This window comes from Micropterus dolomieu, linkage group LG05 (assembly GCF_021292245.1).
Source record: "Micropterus dolomieu isolate WLL.071019.BEF.003 ecotype Adirondacks linkage group LG05, ASM2129224v1, whole genome shotgun sequence".
In the NCBI taxonomy this organism is placed as follows: domain Eukaryota; kingdom Metazoa; phylum Chordata; class Actinopteri; order Centrarchiformes; family Centrarchidae; genus Micropterus; species Micropterus dolomieu.
The window spans coordinates 15,196,442-15,203,886 of record NC_060154.1 but is presented as its reverse complement, the minus strand read 5'-3'; the positions used below and the strand labels follow the sequence as shown (position 1 = coordinate 15,203,886).

General features: G+C 40.5%; 1 long non-coding RNA gene across 1 annotated transcript; it reads right to left on the bottom strand.

Annotated features, from left to right (window-relative positions):
• Window positions 1-2,381: 2,381 nt before the first annotated feature.
• LOC123971532 lies at window positions 2,382-6,700 on the bottom strand. Its single transcript, XR_006825219.1, has 3 exons — window positions 6,450-6,700; window positions 5,770-5,926; window positions 2,382-5,062 (listed from the first exon to the last, which is right to left on the bottom strand). It is a non-coding gene; the product is annotated as an uncharacterized LOC123971532 (long non-coding RNA).
• Between the last annotated feature and the right edge of the window lie 745 nt (window positions 6,701-7,445).

Here is a 7,445-nt window from a genome sequence, read left to right as displayed (position 1 = left end):
CAGTCATATGAGGACTCACTTTTTTAAGACAATTCTTTTGACGTTTGACATTATTACAGAGGTCACAAGTGGAGATGAAGACAGGAAACTGTGAGAGACAAATATATGACATACAGCAAATGTCCCCAGCAGGACCTGGATTGGGAACATTTATAATGTATGCATCTTAACCACTAGACCACCATGATGCTCCCAAGTTAAATTTTTTTTTGCCATTAACACCTGTCATCATTGAAATACATTTTGAATTACACATGACCTTCTGTGAAGGAAGAAACTATGAAGATTTAAAAGCCACCTTCCAAGTCGGCTTATAGTGAGTATTTGATATTACAAAGATAGATTTTTGGTCGGGTATAAAAAAAATCAAGCACAGGGATTTTCTCTTGCTTGATGGGAAATGAAGTAGCCATGTCTTATATTATTGCTGTAATCTTCATGTGATGTTATATAAAGCTTTTAAGTCTGAAAGGGTGCGGTTGTAGGCCTTTTCCTTTAAATGTAAGCTATTATTGTGTTCACAATGTGCTCCTGTCCCAGGCGTTTTTTCAAAATTATGCTGTTTTCATATTACCGACCATGCGTGACATAAGCTGCCGATAAACTTTCCCTTGACTTATATCCACGTGTAGTTGGTGCAGGCTTTGCATTCACAAGAACCACCACACAACTCACTAGCCTTATTATTTTTCTAATAGAAGATAGCGGTTATCAGTTCAGTGAGAGAGGAAATAATCAACATAAACAGGGTTAGCAATTAGCAATAAAACTTTCACTTCATTTGCATGTACTAATGTTGCAGTCTATATTCTGCTGGGAAACTGGATGTACTGTGGCCATACGACTGCACACAGCCAAAAGCAAAGTTAGAAATATTTTATGTTCTAGTGTTACATGGTACACAAATTATACAGAAATATCGCACAAACTACCTGGGTACTGCTATGCTAACTAACGCTCTCCTGCTAATGGCTACTTATAATAAAGTAATTAAATCTTTTCTAATACTAAACTGTAGGTATATCCCTTAAATATAAATACTAATATATGTACTATGTGAAAAAAAGTCTGATTGTCCACAAATATAAACTGTTACATATCAAAAAAAGTAAATTGGTGTATGGTATGAAAACATTTTAGCCACAAATGAGAATGCGATTAATTACATAAATTAAAATGATGGTCACAAAACCCACCAAGAGCAAGTGAATCAACAACACCATCCCTCTACTTTGAATCACATCACCAGCAAAAATATTGACATGCTATTGGCCAATGGCCAATCAATATTGTAATTACAAGTTGTAAATTGCATGCAATTGGCAGGATACGCAGCAGTACTAGTTTGTAATTGGATGCTGCCTAAAACATTGTTCTAAAGTTTCTGCACTGTGAAACAAGCAAACAGCATTGATGCCAACGAATAACAGAGAGGTGTGAACAACTTTATCCTACAAACATTTAACATATGCAGAGATTTTGTTGCTTGTCAGCCCATTAATTATTTTATGCTTCACTGTCACCTGGACTGGCTTTACACATTGGGTGTATAGACTGGTTTGGCAGATTTCTAATTCTAAATACGTGGAAAAACACTGGATGATAATATAAATGGCATATTGACTATGATGAATGGTAAAGATGTTTATCAAATTACAGTGGTCTTTATCAAAGGGTATAATTTAAAGGCAAAGTGTATCAATCTAATCATACATTTACTACCTTTCTCTTTAAAATAAACAGCACTGTCATTGTACGGAGATTTGTCTTTTGATAGAAAAGTAATGGACCTCCAGTGACTAATTTATCAAGTTGCTTGCTGTATGGATGCACAGTTCTATCATCCTTTCAAATGCTCTTCTGAGACTCGGGTGCAGCCTGAAGGATCTCAAACCACCTTGGTTATATTATTTCTACTTGGTGTCGCCCCAATGGAATAGCCATACATCCTGGGGTTTTTTTAAGATCTGGGTCTGCTTTCAGAGACCTAAAATCAAACCAATTAATTGCCCCATATTTTTGACAATGACCTATATTTTACGTTAATAATGTCATGTAGCAAAATTAGGCTCATGCAGTACACAATGCTCTGAAAACAAGCTACTTACTTTAAAGCTGCTGTGTATTTTTTATATATTTGCTAAAACCCTTTTGAGTGCCTGTTTAATTAAAGCATTCCATGGTTTATTTTTGCCCTTGGTCAATTCAAATGCCTTTGTATCAGGAACGCTGAGTGCAACGGCAGGGAAACAGAGGTGTGGACCCAAAGGCAGACATTAAACGAGGCTGGATCAGTTTGCAGGTTTATTTATATATTTATATTTATTTTATTTATTATTTATACTAACTACTAGTCACTTACAGAGATGATCAAACAAAAAGCAAGGTAGTCCAAACTCAAGAGTAAAGTCCAAGAAAGGCAGAGTACCGAGTCCAAACAATGGTAAAATCCAACAAAAGGCCAAGGTATTCCAAACCTAAGGGAATAATCTAAAGAAACAGTGCATGAGGCAGAACCCTCAACATAAGATGACACCACAAGGACTGAACACAATTGAGACACACACACTTTAAGAATCAAGGTAGACAGGAAACAAAGCTAGACGAAAACACCAATAACCAAAATTACAAAATAAAAAAGGAAGTAAAGCTACAGACAATACACAAGGATAAATGTAACTAAATGCAACAGAAAACAAGGAAGCAATGCTCAGTTAACAAAACCTAAACAAGAACACAGAGGCAATGGGTAAAACAGAAAGGACATTTAACAAAATAACAGAAAAACACCACACTCAAATCCAAAGTCGTGACACAACCCCCCCACGCTTAAGGGATGGATACCAGACGTCCCTAAAAAGTCGGCCGGACCACGGACTGGACTCTGGGAACAGGCGTCGGCTGGACCATCAACGGAGCTGATGTCGATCAGTCCTCCGACAGGGTACAAGGAGCAGAAGTCAGCTGGACCACCAACAGAGCTGGTGTTGGTCGGTCCGCCGACTGAGAATCTGCCTGGATAAGAACCACCCCACTGGCGCCGGGCAATACTCTTGCGGGTTAGCCAACTGTGATGCTGTAGGGCTGGGCCGTAGAGACTCTGGGGCAAGGGTTGGTTGAGGCTGCTGCTGACCTCGGCAGCCTTGATGGCCATGTCTACTCCTGTGACCACCAAGGGACCCAGGCTGAATGGCCAGACTGGTTCCGACATAGGAGTGGTGGATCATTGTGGAGCTGGCCGGGCAGAAAACAGGCAGGTGGCTAGCTGCTGGAGTGCTGGAAGGCTGGGAATCAGGATAGTGGCTAGCCGCTGGAGCACAAGCAGGCCGGGAAACGGGCATGTTGGCAGACTGGTGGAATCTGATTAGCTGGTTGCTAGCAGGCCGGGAAGCTGGCCGGTAGCTAACTGGCTGGAGGCTAACAGGCAAGGTGTCGGGTGGTAATTGACCCCGCAGCCAGGGCTTGAAGACTACCTCCCGGTGTGCTTTCAACAGGGCTGCTTGCCAGGACTTAACACAGTTAGCATTCCTCCATTCGTCCTTTAACCACATTAAATCGAAAAGCAAAAGGTCCAGTTCATTCACCACAGTATCTGCTTGGTCCATAGTTTTTGGTGGTGTCATACTATCAGGAAGGCTGAGTGCAACGGAAGGGAAGCAGAGGTGTGGTATCAAATGCAGACATTAAACAAGGCTGGATCAGTTTGCATGTTTATTGGAATACATAGAGTCACATAGAGTTCAAACACAGGTAAAATCCAACAAAAGGCCAAGAGAATCCAGAGAAACAGCGCACGAGTCAGAACACTCAACATACGAAGATGACACCACAAGGACTGAACACAACTGAGGCTAATATATACAGGGGCACACCACACACACAAGCAGACAGGGCAATTAAACAAAGGTGAGACGCATTAAGAATCAAGGTAGACAGGAAACAAAGCTAGACAAAAACACCAATCACCATCACCATCAAAACAGGAAGTAAAGCTACAGACAATACACAAGGAAAAATGTAACTAAATGCAACAGAAAACAAGGAAGCAATGCTCAACTAACAAAACCTAAACAAGAACACAGAGGCAATGGGTAAAACAGAAAGGACATTTAACAAGATAACAGAAAAACACCACACTCAAATCCAAGGTCGTGACACTTTGTATACAGCCCTTGTTCCCCAGTAAGTACCCCCCCTAAGTGCCCCTCTGATCAGTCCTGGTGCACTGCTGAACTCTCTGCTTTGCTTTATTGGTGTTGTCATATGACCTTTGGGCAAAATTGAGCCTTGACCCTAGAACTGTGGAAAAGATGTTCCTTTTTTCGTGTTAGGCACTGTCCCTCAGAGAATCTATGTATACCACTGCTCCAATTAAATCAGGTCAATCTGGCTCCTCCCTGCTGATCACAGCTAATGGACATCTACACAGTATAGGGCAACCAACCCTTCCCTAGCCAAGTGTTTCTGTCTGGAGTTGCGTCTCACAGAAGTGAGTTGAGTCTCACAGAAGTGAGTTGAGTAAACATTAGCCGGCATAATTTTTGCTTGACCGGCACATACCTAATGTTGATTTGCATTTATTGTACCTTTCTAAATGTGGTGTTACAATAATCTCAGATAACATTAAGTAAAGATGTAGCAGTGTTACTTTTGTTTCACTTCATGGTCCTCAATGCCATGGCTAACTATAGAACTGACTGACTATAGAAATGGTTTGACTGAGAACTGCTCAGTGTGTCCTATTCAACAGTAGCTGAATGGGCTTCTCTGGCAGAGGAATTGATAGTGGGTGTTTGGCTGTAGCATTATGACTGCCCTTTGTGCATTTAAAAAAGGTACTGTTTTAAGTTTATAAATGGGCTGAGTGTCACTCAGTCTTTAGAACTGCTACCTCTATGGCAGAAGAAGCAAAAGCTGTGGTGTGGTAGGAAGCCAAAGAGAGAGCCCTTTAGTTGCCCTCAAAACAATTTTGGCAAACAGTAAGATGACTCAGGGAAAGCAGTGCTTCGCCACAACTGTATGCAGCAAAGGTGGGGAGCAGACCTCCTAGGCAGGCTCTCTCCTGCAAAATGTAGATGAATGAAATTGCAGGAGTTATGATCCTGGCTCTCTGGTAAACACACCAAATGGAAGAAAAACAGATGACATATGGCTGTAATATTTAACATCAGGGCAAGCCATCAAATAGTTGAAGCAAAAACTGGCATCTTCAGAGGAAAAGTATCCAGCCACAAAGCTTTGAACATTAAAAAATGTAATTAATACCTTTCACTGGTGCTAATAAATCAAAAATTACAGTATGATCTGTTTTTTCTTAAAGAGTAACGAACTGTGATATGATCAAACAGTTACTGTAGCTATTGACATGAATTGTAATCAAAAGACTAGTTGGGCAAAATCATAAAGCTATAATTGTAACTTGTTGTTTACGTTAATTATGAAGCAAATATGTACAGGCCATTGTGTTTCAACATCCAGCCAGCATGTGTATGGATTTCCTTTAGTGGGAAGACTTTGAACACAGAAGAATCAAAAGGCACTCCACAACAAAGGAGTTGTAATTGTTTACAATTTCTCCACAAATCCACTCCTACACCCGCTTCCCTGCATCAGCTTTAAATAATCATTTTTATGATGTCAAGACCAACAGTATTTGTTCTTCTAACAGCACATCCATGTTGACTCCACACAAAAACTACAGACATTCCTGTGGAAAAAGAGTAAAAAATGCACTTTATCATCATTTCCAATTCTTCAATCTTTTTTTACCTGTAGTTTTATTATTGTTTCCTGTGGAAATCAGCTTGCAACACATGACCTCTTCTGCAATCTTGTAACCCAAACTTCCATGTAAGTGGGAACCTCTGTGTTTGAAAAGTGAAGCCAATGCAACCTGCATTCTTTCAACCAGCAGGGTGTGGGTCCACTGGTTGCAAAAAGAAGTCCAATTGCATTAGATATAATGGCAAAATGACCCTACTTCCCATTCGATTTATTACCACCCTAAACACTTTCCTAATGAGTTTATGATCTCAACCGTTAGTTTTCTTTAACGTAGCATCATGTTCATTTAGTAAATTAATCAAAAAAATAAATAAATAAATAAACCAAATCAAGACAGCGACTGCCAAAATGCCAACCTCGAGGATTCAAAATGTTAGTCCACAAACAAATGGCTGACATCATGGTGACTACATCCACTCCTTTTATACATTTGATGTTTCCAAAATTGATGTAAAGCTAAATCGTTGTCGGACAATAGCCGACTCTTGCTCTCTACATGGACTGTTTACCTGCATGCAACCAAATCCCACTCAAACGTGATTCTTCAGTTCTACTCGGACTACAAACTGAAACCAGAACACTTCCAATACCAAAATCTTGCCCCTTGCTTACAAATTCTGCATTCAGATGCAGTAGTCTTTTTATAGAGATTAACCCTTTTGTACCTCTTAAGTTTCCGTAGTGCCCTGTCTGCCCCTTGCAATGCTGTTTTGGATTGCTGAAGGTATCAGGTAGGCTGAGTATAACGACAGGGAAACAGGAATGTGGATCCAAAATGCACTGACGAGGAGGTTGCAGTTCAAATAAAGATTTATTTCAACCAAACAAAACAGGCTTACTACTTATCTCAAGGTGAGAGTCCAAACAAAAGGGTAATTCCAACAAGGCAGAGTACAAAGTCCAAACACAGGTTAAATCCAACACAAGGGAATAATCCAAAAATCCAGGAAAAAAAGAGCATGAGGTAGAACACCCAACATAAGATGATGACACCACAAGGACTGAATAGAACTGAGGGCAATATATACACAGGCAGGGCAATTAACACACGTGGAACACATAAGCAATCAAGCAGACAGGAAACAAAGCTAGACAAAAACACACAAAATTGAACACTACAAAATAAAACAGGAAGTAATGCTAGTGACAATACACAAGAACATGTGACACCAAATACAACAGAGAATTAAAGCTGCAAGCAGCGTTGGGCGGGCCCTCGCACTTGTAAGCGCGTCCGCGCGTGAGCCGGCCGAGTCGCATATTCTGGAGCTCTGCCGGTGCGGCTGTGAATTTCCTACGCGGTTCCGACGCCGCATGAATGTGCTATATGTCACTTCATGTGTCCCCTATGTGGAGCTACATAGCACTTGCCGCTATGAATATAAATCGGTATTGACGTGTAGATGTCTGCGGGGTGGGAGAGTTATCAAGCACGTAAAGTTTGTTTCAGATGTGAACATGTACACTGAACAATAATGTACCCAAACAATAAAATAAATTCCTTTTATATTTCCCTGCCTTGTTGTTTATGTGTACATACAGAGGAAGAATGTGAGAACAGCACACATTTCATCGTTACTGTGTGTTAGAGCATGGGAGAACAGTGGATACTTTTAATACAGCCCACACCCCTAATACTGTGTAACTATAACAAGTAGAGA